The 17,098-nt window shown below is 35.8% G+C and overlaps 1 protein-coding gene across 1 annotated transcript in view; it reads left to right on the plus strand.

Annotated features, from left to right (window-relative positions):
- Nucleotides 1-17,098, plus strand: part of LOC123547620 (histamine H2 receptor-like) — a 315,142-nt gene that overhangs the window by 181,616 nt on the left and 116,428 nt on the right. Inside the window, exon 3 of the mRNA XM_053551930.1 lies at nucleotides 9,849-9,940. The gene's annotated coding sequence lies outside the window, so the exon portion shown is untranslated. The remainder of the gene's footprint in view (nucleotides 1-9,848; nucleotides 9,941-17,098) is intronic.

Below are 17,098 nucleotides of genomic sequence, written 5' to 3' on the forward strand. Positions count from 1 at the left end.
CAAATTTTCCCATGATATGAAAAGGAGCACAGTGGGGGTACGGATGAACAAGGATGAAAAATTCATTACCTTTTTAAATCCATTAGATACAGGGGTGTTTTTACATTCGAAAAATCTGGTTTATTGATCTTTAATCCTAGTTTTTCGACTATGAACCTCTAGGGTTCACAATTATTGGACAGGCGGCATGCCATAGGGGATTGTTGAACATAACATAAAAATGTCTTCCACAGATTAGTAAGGCCTAAAAAAAAATTCTTTTTTTCCGGTAACATGCTCAAAAAAATTAGGGTAGGTAGGTCAGAATTTTTTTTGGTGGGGGGGGGGGGGGATTTTTATTTATTAAGGGAGACTTTTTGGAAATTATTTTCATGTCAAAAAATGAATACAAAGAAGGGATTATCCCTTAAAGTAAGTAAGTTGTAAAAACTTTATTAGTTCCCTACTGGTTTTAAAACCAGTTTCGGGGACTATAGGATTGCGCTTTTTTTCCCTCCTCCCCAATTTCGTGTCCGGTCCATAACTTTGTCATTCATTAAGGGTTTTTAATATTACTTGGCACATTAATGTTCACCATGATGAGACGACATGTCTGGGGCAAAACCTGGACTCCTAGCTTAAAAGGTCAAGGTCACAATTGGAGGTCAAAGGTCAAAAGGGCTTTTTTTCCCGTTGGTCCATAACTCTCCCATCCATGAAGGGATTTGATATCACTTAAATGGGACAAAATGTTTCCTCATAAAAGACAATGGGTTTTTTTCCTGTCCCGTCCAGAACTCTGTCATCCATCAAGGGATTACAATATTACTTGGCATAAATGTTCCCATTGATGAGATGTCATGCATAAAAACCCAGAAAACCCCAGCTGTAAGGTCAAGTCACACTTTGAGATCAAGGTCAATAGGATTTTTTTCCTGTCCAGTCTATAACTTTGTCTGCAAAGCAGGATTTGAATATCAGTTTGGCACAAATATTCCCCCGGATGAGACAAAATGTCGTGCACAAAACCCGGGCCCCAGGTCTAAGGTCAAGGTCATTCTTAGATTTCAAAGGTCAAATTCAAGAATGACTTTTGTCCGGGGCATTTCTTCTTTATGCCCTTGAGGGATTTTGATGTAAAATTGGCAAAATGTTCACCACTATGAGACGGATTATCGTGCGCAAGAATCAGGTTCCCTAGGTCTAAGGTCAAGGTCATACATAGAGGTCAAAAAATCCCAAAATTTAAGAATGACTTTGTCCGGAGCATTTCTTCTTCATACATGGAGGGATTTTGATGTAACTTGGCACAAATGTTCACCACCCTGAGACGGATTATGTGCGCAAGAACCAGGTCCCTAGGTCTAAGGTCAAGGTCATACTTAAGAGGTCAAAGGTCAAATTCAAGATTGACTTTGTCCGGAGCATTTCTTCTTCATACATGGAAGGATTTTGATGTAACTTGGCACAAATGTTCACCACTATGAGGCACTACCCTTATTTTTAGAAAATTTGCCCTTTGTTGTTACTATGAATAGATTTATTGTAAACTTTTTTTATTACTAGCCGTAGGGAAAAATCGAGACCCCTTTTCTGTGGTACAACATGCATGTTACATCCAATTTTTTTTGGTTTTATTTTAACCTACCTCTACCTGGTAAAGAGTTCCTTGTTGACTTACATTATATAACATTATATCGAATTTTTTTTTTTTTTAAGGATTAATTTCCCTTTGTTGTTAATATAAATAATTTATATGATACCTTTTTTATACTTGGCCAAAAAAAATCCATAATGAAAACAACTGTGATATATATGCAATTTTAATCCAAGTGTTTTGTTATAACATATTTTACATATAGTACAATATTGTTATTACATCATTAACAGATATCAGTTCGTTATTTTTTTACTGCAGTAGAGAAAAATTAGGTGCCTTCCAGTAGGGGGCTTTGTATTGCCCTGGCAAAACTTCATTCACTTGTTTTCTATGGATTTTCACAAATTTTGGGTTTAAATTAACTTAATCTATATACTGGGGAGTGAGCCACTGAAGGGGAGTGGCCCTGGGTCTTTTTAAAACAGGTTACCCAGGGGGATGTTCTTTTAGGAAGGTTGTCCCAGGTGGGTGTTTTTCGGGAAAATTTTCCCTTTTACAGGGCGTCCAATGGGGGTCTTTTGAGATGGCCCTTTTCCTGGGCGGGTGTTTCAAAATACCCTTTCCCAATTTTTGGTTGGTTTGTGGGGGGGGGGGGGGGGGGGGGGGGGGGGGGGTCTTTTGAGACGGCTTGTACAGGGGGTGTTTTACAGTTAAAAATGCCTTCAATAGGGGGGCGGGGGGTACTTGTCACAGACCCCCTGTGTCCAAGACAACTTATCCAGGGGGGTGTTTTTCAGGAAAAATGCCTTCCATAGGTTGTCCAGGAGGATCTTTCGAGACGGTTTGTCCAGGGGGGTATTTTTCAGAGAAAATGCCTTCCATAGGGTTGTCCAGGGGGTGTTTGTCCAGGGGGGTCTCTGGAGACAGCTTGTCCAGGGGGGTGTTTTTCAGAGAAAATGCCTTCCATACTGCAGTAGAACTTGTCCAGGGGCTGTCTGTCAAGGGGGGTGTTTTGAGATGGCTTGTCCAGGCCGGGTGTGTGTTGAGACGGCTTGTCCAGGGGGGTGTTTTTCAGAAAAAATGCCTTCCATAGGTTGTCCAGGGGGTGTCTGTCTATTTGGGGGGGGGTCTTCAGCACTTGTCCAGGGGGGTGTTTTTCAGGGAAAATGCCTTCCATAGGTTGTCCAGGGGGGTCTTTCGAGATGGTTTGTCCAGGGGGGTATTTTTCAGAGAAAATGCCTTCCATAGGTTGTCCAGGGGGTGTCTGTCCACCCTTACAGAAGCAAGCCTCTGTGGCGTACATGCTGCGTATTTGCTGTGTATATGCCGCGAACACAGTAGTACGCCAGAGGAGTACATTTTACATACACCGCATTTCCCCGTACATGCCGCATACTATTTGACAGTACACAGCATGTCGCAGGAGGTCACTAGTACACTTCAAGTACGCAGCACAGACTCTGAAATTTAAGGAGTACACTGCATGTACGCAGGGGGACTTGTTACAAGAAAATAGTACACTGCATGTTTCACGCAGATACTTCGAAATTTATAACACTTATATTTAGTTGCATTAAAGTTGTTTCCCCTTGAGGGAGTTACGCCATTTTCTTCAGATGTTTACCAAATTACATGCTACAAAAATTGATTTATTTTTATGAGAAGTGGATGAAGAAAAGCAAAACTAATTTATTTGATAACATCAAACTAATTATTTTGGTAGGGTAAATACTTATTGATGCATGTCACTTATCTTTTTTCTGTTTTTTTCTGTCCAAATGATCAGCATTTGCATAAGAAAGTTGGTGGGTAAGGAATTTACATTACACAGCAGTTCGCCACAAGAGTAACAGGCATGTTGCGCAGGAGTACACAGCAGGTACGCCGCGGACTCGGGCCGGGTACACAGAATGTACGCCGCAGGAGTACACAGCATGTTACGCCACAGGAGTACACGCTGTCGCCCCAAAGGGGTAGTACACCGCAGGCTCCTTTGCATGTGAAAGTGTATGTGCCGCGTACATGCTGCGTACTATTTTTCGCATACTAAATTTTCCCCCAGCGTACATCCCGTGTACTATGTAGTCCACAGCATGTACGCCGCAAAGTAGTACGCAGCAGAGCTCATTTGCATGTCAAAGTGTACTACAAACGTACTATCGGTGTATGTGCGGTGTATATCCTGCGTACTATTTAAAGCCCTTGATTTCAGTACACATCATGTTTCGCATCATATACGTGTATGTACACAGCAAGGGGTACGCAGCAGGGCCTTTTTTTTTCTATAAAGGGTACATGTAAGTTTTCTTTGAATTTATGACCAATATGTGAAATAATCGGCATTTATTTTAACCAGTAGCAGGGCAAGCGTCGGCAGCGATGAAAATTCACCGGAAATTGCTCAACTATTTTTGTTCTTTTGCTGGACACGAAAGGCGATTTTGCCCATATGAAAAAAGAGAAGAAAACATGTCAATATTTCCCAGGATCGCGCCCAAATTTTGTTGGACTAATGAAATTCATAATGCAAATATTAAAATTATAATTATCTTATGTAAATGGAATAACATTTTGGTGAGTCAATGGTGTGAGTTGTAAGTTCTCAGAGTTACAGTCAAGGACAAGGTTTGAAACATGAAGCCCTCTCTGATTCACAAAAACGAACAAGTATCACAAAACCCGGCACGTCATAGGAGTGAATTTAAACTTGGTAGCCTTGCACAGCTGTATAATTTGTTAAGACATCTGACTGAATTTTTTTGCTAAGATAAAGAACAATAAGTGATTGGAAAAAATAAAAATTTATATGCAAAACAGCAGGGACATAATACATTATTTTTGAAACAGTAATATTTCACGGTGTAAAGTACGTCCTTTGTTTAAAAATTTTCTATTTATATTATGTAAAAGTTACAATGAAAGCCTAAATTTATTAAAAATTTAAAAAACTTTCAGTGTTTTGTTTTACATCGCGAAAACAGATTACGATGTCACAAAAAATCACTTCCGGTTATTGGGAATTAGACTTTTCCGAACGTATAGGTAAAAGGTCAGTAATTCAAATCCTTCTTTGTTTCATATAAAAAACGACAACTTCATATCGTCTTTAGTATCTTTAGAGAAAAATCACTTTTTTCCCACACCTATTTTTCATGAAAGTTCTATCACAAATTAACGAAAAAATGAAAAGAAAAATAGGGGGTTATGTAGTTCCTAGTGAAAATGGCAGTCAGTTGTGGTCTGCTACCCCAAAATGGGCATATTTATCCGTCCCCAATAAAAACTACTTCCCCTTTTGTCTGCAAAACTTTTCCATGTGGGGTGTTGAAAATGAAAACCGTTCGCGACGAGTGGGAAGTGATTTAATGTCAGTAGTCTTAACCACTCGGCCACGGAAGTCCCTGTGATAAAAGTAACGTGATTATGAGATTTTAGATTTTCAGAGTAGAAAAGGAAAGACAAATGTTTTCAATGTGTTTCCAAATGTCTGCATTTAAGATAAGGAAGGTTTACCTATGGCGCGCAGAATAATCAGATCAAAGTCAAAACCAGTTTAGGAAGAATTTCTTTACATTATTAAACTGATGAAACTTCTTGCGGAAGAAACATTTGATTGAAATTTATGTCTTTTACCCCACCACAAGCTGTCGTCTATGAATCACTATTCCTTCGGAAAATGAGGATACATTATATTGCTCTCAGTGTCTAGCGGTATAAATGTCGCTCATTACGACAGCAGTGCTTTGGACATATCTGTATATAATTTACTAATATCTTGGTCAAACAGGTCTATACGCCGTGCTATTCAGTTTCAATCTCAGTTTAATTTCACATGATCAACTTAAACAGTCATACATTTAAATCCATTATCTGACGCTCTTAAAGCAATTAATGATTCGTTATATTTTTAACTTCTGGTTTAATGCGTAAAGTTTATTACATTTAGAAAATTAATTATATATCATTTATTAAATTATTCTGTTGTCCTACACATTTATAACCGACGCATAGATACATCATCATTGTGGGGTTCATTATACGAGTAATTAACTTGTCTTTATTGCCTTGAGTATTCATTTATATATTTTGTCGGGCTTATAGCCACAACGACACAATGTAGGTCATGTAGCAACTTTTAACTAGGCCAGTTGTATGGTTTCCTCGCATAACGAACTCTACAACCCAGTACTGAGCCCGCATTGGTGAGAGGCAAGTGATTCCGAGTCATCAACCTTGACTTTTCATCAGTGGAGGCATCCCATCAATGTATTTTGGTAAATCTACGAACGGTAGAAACATTTTTAATGTACCATGATAGTAAATCAATAAAAGGTAAAACATGCTCTCATTGTACTGCGGTTAATCTACTCACTTGTCATTGAGAATGCAATTATTACTTTTGAAAATAAAAAACAGATTTTCGCAGAGTTTCAAACATTAAAACAGAAAGTCATTTCAATGATGACATATAAATCAAACATCATAAATTCCAACAAATATTTAAAATTGACAACTATGCAGGTTTTTTTTTTTTTTTTTTTTTTTTACAAAATACTTACTACAATACGTATAACCAAGACCTATTGCATGTATCATGAATTCATTCTGTTACGACCCTTGAGCAAGAACATAGTACTTATTTACAGCTACATTTTATAAAATGAATCAAATATATAAGCATGCTTAAATGTATTTAGGCCAATGACAGACAAGCTGAACACAAAGGATGTGTTATTCTAGTTCACAGACAAGGACGAAATGTGCATGGATGAATTACAAATGTATAAACTGCATGTTCATTGTTTGTGAATGTATCATGATGACAAGGTATCGCTAGAGGTGGTATAATTTTTAACTTGTGTAACACCTGTTGCTTTTGGAACATTACGTCACAAGTAATTAATGTTATAGTAATCAAAAACTGCTTATTTTGCTTTATTTTTATGTCCCTCCCTCAACGAACTAGAGATACCTTATAAATTATTTTATAAATTCGCTTTGTTAGGAAAGTTTATTTCTGTTTTACCGTGTTTAGAAATATTAAAGCTACTCGCACACAGTTTTGGTGAAATGTTTTCAACATGTTCATTTCCACCAAGTTTGGCAAAGAATATATTATATATGACACAATGATAAAGATGGTGAAAATTAAAGTTAGATGTTGGTAAAAATGCAAGAACAGTATAAATTGTCTGCATTGATTCAAAAGCGTTGCAAAGGTTTACTACCTTCTGCACAATATTTTTGATTATTCATAAGAATATCTTGCAAAAATCATATGTCAGTGAGTTTGTACTAGTCGTGTTTACAGTACTCACTTTTCATGGATTTTTGAGAGAAAATATTTTTCGCCTAAAACATGTCGGTTAGTCCCTTTAACACTTTTCATAAACTGGAAATAAACGGCTTTTTTTATATTAGATACCCTAAACCCAATGAACGTTAAAAGTATCCGTGATGAATTACCATAGACACCGCTACTGTAATTACCATAATAACCTTTATACACATACGGCCGACAAAATATGTTCTTCCGAGTGCAGTTACAATATGCATCTGCACGACAGTGATTTTATTCAGGAGAAACAACTGTTTTAGATGTATGATTTTAACACGATAGCAAGGAATATTATCGACATCAATGCGGACATCCACCAAATATTTTCCTGTTTTGTATGGTTTTCTTTTCCAGTTCCAAGATGTTTGACGCTTTGACGTTGTAATTGTGACGTGATTTTGTTACATAATAACACGTAATTTCAGTCTTCTTTGTTTAATAGGAATATCAGTCGGGTGGTGTTAGAATTTAAAACAAAAAATATAGATCTGTCGTAAACAGTGATTTATCATTAAATAAAAATGTTATCAAAGATTATTGTCTGCATCTTGAAGATATCCACCAAATTATGTTCCTATTCAGTGTATTTTTTTTCCAGCGCTCTCTATGACGTTTCAAACCATGACGTCATAATTGTGACGTTCAAACTATACATGTGTTGCATAATAACTCACAACTTCAGTCTCCTTAAAATGTTTTATATGAAAAGTAATTAGGTCGTGTTAGAATAAACAATAAATTAAAATGTATATCATAAATGGAATAAATCTCCGTTCTACTACATGCACTTACCTACCTCATTCATTATCACACATTCCCATCTTTATATTGCAGCAGCATTACGGCGTGGTTCAACATCACTTGCTTTTTGCCTGGAGATGTGCAATTAATCTGACACGCTTATACGCAAATTAAGATTGAAAATAGATGTGTGTTTGCAAGTGTCTGTTTGAAAATATACATTCTTGAAAATTAATGGAAACACATAACATATACAGAAAGAAATATATGAATAAAGGTTGTTTTCAAAACTATAAAACTATGCAAAGGGTAATTCCACAGTACAACGTCACATGTGTTCCTTTACTCGCGCGCTTGCAGCAACGAAACACTCAGTTATTTATAATTATCATAAATTCTTCCTTAAATTTTATTTGTTGCAACACTTGTCTAGACAGGTTATAAGATTGTACAACTTCTGAAATTTATCTTTAGACAAACATAATTATTTCTTGCATACCAGACGGGGATTTCCGGTATCTTTACCGGTGCTGGAAAAATCCGTCTTACACCCCGGGGTGTAAGATGACTCTCGTGCTGTAAATGACGTATAACGAACTACATATATGTAGCAGATTTGTGTAGTAATTTATATTCTATTTAAAAAACGGAATAAAAATTCAATACCTTGACAGTTCCTATTGGTTCCTGATAGCATATTTCTCGATTCAAATCACGTTATTTTATCAAAAATTCATAACGTTACGCTGTAACTGATAAAACAAAACCGGAACTAAACATTGTTGTTTGCTTTGAAACGTCATGACGTCTTTCCTGTTTACGGACGTTGATTTCCCGCGCTCTTTTTAAATACACTGCTATAAGAAATAGTTCTAAAAAGAAAGCCGTTCAATTGATTTTATTTTTATTATTATTTCTTGAAATCGGTATGCAAGAAATATAGGTGCAGATGGAAATATCCGGCTCTCGGGTAACTGTTTAGGCGGTAACTCGGCAAGGAGCCTCGTTACCGCCTAAACAGTTACCCTCGAGGCCGGATATTCCTATCTGCACCTACAACCAGTGAAAGAATCTTATTATCATTATTCAGGCATTGGAATTAGTCTGAAAGTTTAAAGAAATTTGCCCACTCAAATGTTTGTGAAAACACCTTTATACAAGTTTAAAGTGCATCCTAAACAAACTCAGGATTCCAGTACTGTGGCTCAAATAACATTGATAATTTGTTTGTAATTAATACAATTAGTTGACAATTGGCTGTCATTTGCTAAAGTCACAATATTTCAGCCATGCTTGACCCATATTTTGCAATTTGCAGCCTTTGTAAAATTGCAGTGTGACATGATACATGTATTGTATATAAGCATATGTTTACCTCGAATATTGGACAAACTATCTTCTGAAAATATATTTTCTTCTTGCCCTTGTTGCATGGATATACGACTGACTGTTTTTGCCGTACGGACATGCGATATAGAAACTCTGAAAATATGTCTTTATGATGGTATAATCTGCATTTTAGATTTAAAACGCGATATACGGCTGAAAGCAATTTGTCCCCAAAAAAGAAAATAACTCAAACAAAAGAGAAAAATCAATAAAACTGTTACTTTCTGGAACATTTTATTAAAACGGTACCAACATCTGAATTTGGCAAAAATGAACATACATCAAATTGTTTTTTCGCTGGCACTTTGCATAACCTATGTCACAATTCAGTGTATCTTTGTTGTTTCCTTGACAGTAATTGTTTCTACTACTCCAGTAAAAAGGTCATTTCAGCCTTTGATTATACTCGCACTGAGTTACAAGGAACTTTAAATTTCCTTTTCATTGTTCGGCAAGTCGTTAGGAACATTTAAGAGTGTCAAGTTAACAATTACGTACCTTGCGCAATTAAGCTGTTCCTGTCCTCCATTAATATTTTGTCTTATTAAGATTTCTATTATTAGCCATTCTCATTTGTTGATAATAATTCTATGCCTCCCTGGTTTAAAATGGAGGCGGGATTCTTAAAATTTCAATTTCAAAATATTGTTTTGTTGTTACTGTATTCATGCCATCACAGGCTAGTGTGTTTATCAAGAATGTTGAAATGCCTTGTCCTTGGCACTTCTAAAATTGTAAAACCCTCTCATAAAAGTCCATACATATACGCAATTAATAAAGCGTTTCATATTCTACTTGCAGATCAAGTCTTTAAGTGAGCTTACGGAATTGACAAGCACGTGTCATTGTTCCCGTCATCTTAAATCAGCAACTGATTTGTGTGGTCTGGATAAGTAAGTACATGTTCATGTACCATTTGTATGTTGTTGTTTTAATGGAATATTAGAAATGATATGTATCAGCATATAGTTAGTTGTATGTGAAATACATATCAACATGTTCGACCAAGCTGATATTGATACATATTAAGGGCTAGACCAATTAGAATATCATTTTTTGTTTATCATTCATAGAACGTTTCAGTGACTTTCTTTGGAAACAGATTTGAAACGGGATATTTTGGAAAACATAACAAATAGGTCAGTAAGTTTTAACTAAAGGTCAATTCTGCAAAATTCTGCAAAATTCCATTTTAGCAAGTTTAAATATGTTATGTTTTTACAAACACGTGCCAGCAAATCATCTGAAAGACGGTTTATTGGTCAGACACATGCATGTTTTTTCATACCAAAGTATGTTCAGGATATTTGGTCCTATATATATTATATTACTAGCCATTACAGCATTTATAAATGCAGTATCTGCACGTTAACTTTAACCAATTTAACAGCAACCGCTTCAGTGAGTTTCACTTTTCAGCTAATCATATATTATAATATATGATATTTTCACAAATTTATTTCCGGATATGAAAACCTATTTATAGCATTCATTTAATATCTGTGTTTTTATCCCCTCGTTAATGTTATTGGCTGTTACTCATGCGTATAGTTTTTCTTTACAAGTATTCATGCAAGTATTCAAGTATTCGTGTAAAATACTTTAAATAAACAGTCTCGTTAATGTATCTGACGGGTAATTTGTAAAAAAAGAATGCAATGTGCTTGATATCTTACAGAAAATCAAATATTAAAGTGTTCCAATAAATATAAATAGCATATCTTGCATGACTAATTTACTTTGATAAAGAGAAAGACATACATTTCATCTTCATCATCGAACTATGCGCGCCCTTCCGGATTTTCAATACATCATCTTCACAAAAAGTACTTGTTATGCAGATAAAACATTCGATTCTATGTTTTATATAATAAAGTTTTGGATTGATTTCAACTGTAAGGTTTTCTTATCACGAACAAACTCAATCAAACCAAGGCTTAGTTGGGATCTGTGCCACAAGAGGAGGATTGTTTCATTTCGAAAACACTATATATCCATAACAACGACATACTTAAATGTCTTGTGTCAGTCTTAGGAAGTATCTCCATACTGGGATTCAGTGTTGTTTTATTTTCTTGTCCTTTGTTATCATAGAGTTCATTCAGTGTATTGACAAAGCCGGGGTTTGGAGGCGTTAGAGGTGTTGCACTTTCCAAACCTCTCAAGAACAGACAATCTGCTATTGTTTTGTTTGCTTGTTTGCGTTCTATACCTCCTAAGACTCAACTTACAGACATTTTATTATCTCTATCACAACAACAGTATTATTTCTAAGATATCGCGTCGCAGGCGTTAAACAATGGGGCACTTTTGTTTATCTCGGATGCGCTCCATGCTTCACGTCTATCATTTTTCACGTCTATCATCTAAAATGTCAACATTCTTAATACCTCTAATGCTTTCAGTTTCGTAGCTTAGTTTTGGTACATGTTTTGGTACTATGGTGTTTGCGTTGAAATAGAGAATTATGGTTAAAATCAAGCATGTCACATTTTGCCTTAATTATCATCATTAATGATTAAGGTTTAATATATTGCGGTTTTTAAGGTTTTATAACTATCCGGGATATACGGTGGATGTATATTTTTACAAGTTAAATCAGCATGTTCTGAATGCATACGGAAATTCTATCGGCAATGCTTTTTTCTAGTTAGGTTTACCAGACCATTCTATAGGCAAAACATCAACGTGAATCATTCAAAAAACTCCTTCTATATAATATCAGCATAGCACTGTATCATGTAAGAAACGTTAGATGATTAATCTGTCTTTGCAACAATTTGACATAGAAAAAAATAGGATTTTACGTATCGAGTTTTACGTTATTGTTTTATGTATTTTTCTTATTACAAGGCATTTTTGGAAAAAGGCCCATATATCTCTGTACTATATAGTAACGCTCTTGACAACTATTCTTTTATGTTCCATACATATTTTTGTGCATTCAGATGAATTCACACAATAGTCCGTTTTAACACTCATTTTATGGAAAACCTTTTAATGACAAACCTTAAGTCGTGTCATACAAATGCAAGGTATGCCGTACATAGTGATGTTCAGATTTTCTGTTTTACAATGCATGAGGTATACTTCCATTCATTTTAAAACTTAACTTATGTTATTGCACATATATATAGTGAGCACACATAAATACACAAATGCAAATATGCAAAAAGGTTTGTCACTTCCGTTAACGCTCCTTTCCATTATCCTAGTATACGCTACCACCAGTATAATTCAGAGTAATAAGAGTTTCCTCTGAAAAATCAGAAATTCATTTCATTTTGCTGCTTCTTCGCAAATTAACATTCAAATTTGATAAATGAAAGAATGGTAGCACGTGTCTTGTCTGTTTAAAAAAAACAACAGATAAAACGTGTTTATTGCAACCTAACAAATAAAAGGCGAACTATCTCGTGAGTGGAGTTGACTGTGTGAAACGCTCTGTCTGTCTACTTAATCGTTATTGTAGTTCTTTACACGCTTCCAGCAATGTCTGCACCATAGTGATTAACTGCAACTCTAATATTTTGAATAGTTTCTCGGCTATATGTTATCCGTGTGCAACTTCATTATAAAGAACAATTTAAGAGCAGTTTTAGCAAAATGTTTATGTTTAAATCAGTTTTCTTAGGTTATGAAATGTAACGGAAACTTTTATTACGTTTAGCAGATTTATTTTTAGCACGGGTAGCGTAATTGTAAGAGGTTAGCAGTCGGTCCTTTATGACGTTTAGCCGAAGTTTTTATCACGTTTAGCGGATGTTTAACTTTTGCCGGAAAAATTTACGTTTAGTGGTGTTATGATGTTTCAGAAGTTAACTACGTTCTTAGATTATCAATGTACCTATAGGAAATATATCCTTGTACTTGTTTTCAGGAATTTGGGCCAATAAAAATGATAGGTTCATGAGCTTAACATTTCAGTAGACTAATTTGACACATCTCGACCACCCTCATGTATTATTTCACAATGGAAAATTTCAAAAAATGTAGTTTACCACTAAACTTTTCACAGTTGCAAAACAAAGGTATAATCCACTATACGGACTAGTGAAAATCCGCCCCTATTTTCTCTCTCTCTCAAAAAAAATATTGAAACGTTACACTATGTCGTCAAAACTAATTTGCAAATGTGTTTCTGTTGATACAATTTGTAAGTGATATCTTTCAAATTTTCTGCTTCACAGTGCACTAGGTAAACTACCCCATGCGCTTAAATTGATTCATTACCTATTACCACACTTTTATTATTCTTGTACAGTAACATCAACACATCATAGTTCAACAACCGGCGTTTCTCCTGGAAATATACAGTTCGTTTCATTTCGCTTCCTCAACTTCTGGCATCGGTAAATGAACAAATAGTATCACGCGTCTTTTCTGTTTAAAAGTAACGAACGTGTTTAATGGCAACCTAAAAACTAAAAGGGAGAATGATCTCGGAAGTGGAGTTCATTTGTAAAAAGACCTTGGGGAAGGTTCATATCTGAAATACTCCGCCTGATTATGTAATCTTTGTTGTTGTTTTACTTCTGTTCACGCTTCCAGCAACGTCTGTTCCAAGCGAACAAATTGCAATTCTCATCATTGGAACAGTTTCCCAGTTGTGTGTTATTTCTGCGTTATTTTTGTGAAGCACAATTCTGTATGTCGTTTATGAGAAATATTATACTTATGGTATTTACGTGGCATTGCAAATGATTCTTACTGCTTATTAGGCGTCAGTTTTTTTCTCTAGTTCTATTATATTCCCATATTTTCATATTGTGTTTTAAAGATGATTGATTTTAGATGAAATCAGTTAGTCTGTTAGAATTCATTGGTAGCCCCAAATTGCAAATCACACACTTCAAAATTTGAACACCAGTTCTAACTAGCACCTATTAATTATGAAACTAAGTCACGCTATGTAGATTTAGCATTATTAGCAAGCATATATGCAACACTTATTTGATGCACGTTGATATATGTACTGTCTAGCTCTGTTGCACCTCAAAATGGTAGCAACGCATTTTGGTAGTCACTACCAAACTTCGGCCGAGTCGTTCGCATGACCCTGGGACAGGTTTCACAAAACCCATTGTTTGAGATTAAAATTCAAGAGATTCACGAGAAAAGGTCACATAAGATGGGTTGTATAATACCTTTAAAAGGACCCCAAAATATCACCCGCATGCATACATCAAAATAAAAATCTAAATCTAACAACGGAGAGTTTAGTTTTTGGAAAATTATTCGAGTAAGCCCACGCCCACATTTACCATTCTTTTACGTTGTGTTTCAAAGATATCTGTGGTGGACTCTCGAAACCCCTCACCTATAAAGAGAAACAATCTTTTTTTGCAGGAAATATTTATCAAAGACCCCTAAAACACGCACCGATTTCACCATTTATGTTTATGTGGGATGTTTTAAAAACAATATCTAGGTTGAGGACCCTCGTTCCACCCTCACCTTTATAATTTGTTTTACAGAATTCAACATTTTCGTGCTTTAAAAGATCTCGGTGGACTATCCCTCGACAAACATTAGCATAATAAAACAACAAAAAATCACACAGGAAGCGTCATTTGATGCCCCTTTCACACGCTCAGGAATCTACATTTTGGTTGTTTTATCCGAAAACTATATCTCGGGAGGGGAACTCCGAACCCCCTCCCCCACCATTTTTATAGGAGACATTCCCTCCTTTTATCTCTCTCTTTTGTGCGTAATGTAAAATTGAGCACAGCCCTGATGTAGAAAATACTATTTTCATCTGCCTGAATCACTTAAAACGTTTAGTTATCAATGACTTTAAAAACTATCCCACATGTATAGTTATATGTACAAATATGAATGGATTACCTGTATTGCTCGTTTAAATTACCGTTTAAAGAGGGAAATTTCTGTGCATGAACAGCACATTGTTAACAAGACTGCTTTACTATTATCTTAAATAAAAAACCTATCATAAACATAAGTAATATAATGTTTATAAACTTTCACTTTGATACCTTTAGAGTTGTGTTGTTTAACATCATGTTTTCACAAATGTTCCCATTAATGTTCCCATTGTTTCAAGATACTTCAATTATATCTAAACTTCTTTGAGTTTTCCATCTGTCTCCGCTGTAATTATGAAATATTTCATATTTGTAAAATGACACATTTAATGGTATTGAACCGTAAAAATTCTCAGATTCTTAGGATAAGATTTAAATAAAAAACGAATTACAAATGTCTTTTTGTTTATCTTCAACGACGGGATAGCACGTTAAACTTCCATATTCTGAGGACTATTGTAGGATGGCATTTTGTATGCCAGAAGCAAAAGAAATCTACCTGTGTGAAATAATTTTAACTAAACTGTGTGAATTATTTAAAGTTTAAAGCCGTACATGTACATATCGTTAATATCTTTCTTTAGTTTGGCAATAACAGAAATCGTATTTGAAATGACTGCATAACAAATGTATTTGACAAATTATATGCAAATTGCCTATAAGACTAACAATGTGATGTGTAAGTTCTAGATTGCCTATTGCGTTATATTCATATTATCAGGAAGGACTAACTAGCGTATAAACGTTATAAAATAAAAGTGCGTGTACTTTGTATCTAATATAGATAGTATATTCACATGATTTTCAACAATCTAGTTTTTTTATTGCGTGTCGAAAGCAATTTTCAAATAGGAAGTGATACATAATATTTGTAACTATATTTAGCATTTAATCATTTCGAAAAATTAGTTTTATTTCCATGAGATTTAAGATATTTTAAGTTACTGTCACATTGTGTTAAACATTCGAAACCAAAACAAAATTTTTTGGACACAAGCGTTACCGACTAAATATATCCTTAGGACACTTGATTAATCCCCCGCCACAAGTGGTGGGGGTTATAGGAATGGTCTCCGTCCGTCCTTCTGTCCTTCCGTCCTTCCGTAACATTTTGTGTCCGCTCTGTATCTCCTAAACCCCTTGAAGGATTTTCATGAAACTTGGGTCAAATGATCACCTCATCAAGACGATGTGCAGAACCCATGAGTCAGTCATGTCGGTTCAAGGTCAAGATCACAACTGAAGTTCAAAGGTTTGAGCCTTCCATTTCGTGTCCGCTCTGTATCTCCTAAACCCCTTGAAGGATAATCATGAATCTTGAATCATATGATCACCTCATCAAGACGATATGCAGAACCCATGAGTCAGCCATGTCGGCTAAAGGTCAAGGTCACAACTCAAGGTCAAAGGTTTGAGCCTACCATTTCGTGTCCGCTCTGTATCTCTTAAACCTCTTGAAGGATAATTATGAAACTTGGGTTAAATGATAAACTCATCAAGACGATGTGCAGAACGTATGAGTCATCCATGTCGGCTCAAGGTCAAGGTCACAACTTAAGGGCAAAGGTTTGAGCCTTCCATTTCGTGTCCGCTCTATATCTCCAAAACCCCTTGAAGGGTTTTCATCAAACTTGGGTCAAATGATCACCTCATCAAGAGGATGTGCAGAACCCATGAATCAGTCATGCCGGCTCAAGGTCAAGGTCACAGCTGAGGGTCAAAGGTTTGAGCCTTCCATTTTGTGTCCACCCTGTATCTCCTAAACCCCTTGAAGGATTTTCATAAAACTTTGGTCAAATGATCACCTCATCAAGAGCTCATGAGTCAGCTATGTCAACTCAAGGTCAAGGTCACAACGAAAGGTCAAAGGTTTTAGCTCTGTATCTCCTAAACCCCTTGAAGGATTTTCATCAAACTTGGGTCAAATGATCACATCGTCAAGACGTTGTGCAGAATTTATGAGTCAGCCATATCAGTTCAAGGTCAAGGTCACAGCTAAAGGTCAAAAGTTTACCCTTTCACTATCCATAACAGTGGCGGGGGATTTAGCTGTCTTTCAGACTGCCTTGTTTTTATCTAACCTCTCAATGCATACGTATGCTTTTGACAGTCAGACGGACTTCTCTTTTTATACGTCCGTCTCTGAAAGAACGTGCAGTATTATCTGAACACCCGTGGCGGGCGGGCGGTCGGCTTCCAAAGCATGTCCGCTCTCTAAGTCGA

The sequence above is a fragment of the Mercenaria mercenaria genome, chromosome 9 (assembly GCF_021730395.1).
Source record: "Mercenaria mercenaria strain notata chromosome 9, MADL_Memer_1, whole genome shotgun sequence".
In the NCBI taxonomy this organism is placed as follows: Eukaryota; Metazoa; Mollusca; class Bivalvia; order Venerida; family Veneridae; genus Mercenaria; species Mercenaria mercenaria.